The sequence below is a fragment of the Elaeis guineensis genome, chromosome 4 (genome assembly GCF_000442705.2).
Source record: "Elaeis guineensis isolate ETL-2024a chromosome 4, EG11, whole genome shotgun sequence".
Taxonomy (NCBI): Eukaryota; Viridiplantae; Streptophyta; class Magnoliopsida; order Arecales; family Arecaceae; genus Elaeis; species Elaeis guineensis.
Window position 1 is genome coordinate 16,591,963 of NC_025996.2, and position 972 is coordinate 16,592,934.

Consider the following 972-nt stretch of genomic DNA (forward strand, 5'->3'; position numbering starts at 1 on the left):
ACCTAAAACCGACGACCTCATCGTCGGTAACTCATCGGACCCTGACAAGGACCGATGCATCTACAATTACGGGAGTCGACACTCCTTCGACAGTCGACGAGACATCGGACCCTTACAAGGACCGATGCATCTACGGGAGTTGACGCTCCTTCGATGATGCGTCGGACCCTCACAAGGGCCGATGAATCCTTATGGACGGGAGTTAATACTCCTTCTACGGTCGAACTTTCGGGCCAAACCATCGGCCGTCAAGCCGATCGGGCCCCGACCAAAGAAAGGCGAAATACCTACGCGACCTACGTCGCGACTCCCGACCGAGCCACGGTCGGTCGAAGGATATTCGGCTTGCCACCGTCTATCACACGACGCGACCTTAGTCGCATCTACGACTTGCCGACCGAGCCACAGTCGGCCGGAGGATATGCGGCTTACCACCGTATATCACAAGGCGCGGAGGTGTACCCGACACAAGGGTATCGAGGCCCGACTTATCGGCGCTCCCCCGACTGAATGCGTCGGGCGACTTTCGACTGAACAAGTCAGACAGGACCCGATTGCCGAACCGTAGTCACGGTCGGTCGGATCCCGACTCGACTGGTGCCCGACCGAAGATCTCGACCATCAAAGTCCGATCTGAAATCGGGACTTACTCTACCTTCGTGGCTCCCGACTTAACATACGCGCCCGATGATTAGCATTGGCTATCAGAAGCCGATCTAGAGTCGGATCTACCTTACCTTCGGGTCGGCACAAGTTGCCAAACGTCCTAACCGACCTATGGCAGTTAGCGACTTATTTTAAGTTAGCAACTCACATGGGCATGCAACATTACAGATACATTCGACATTACAAACAAAAGGAGAAAGTGAGAAAGTTTCATTCATTACTGAAAGAGAATTACAAAGTCGGGTCGAAGCCCGATTACAAGTACTTCAGAAAAACAAAAACAGAGATAGTCGGCAGGGCCCGATC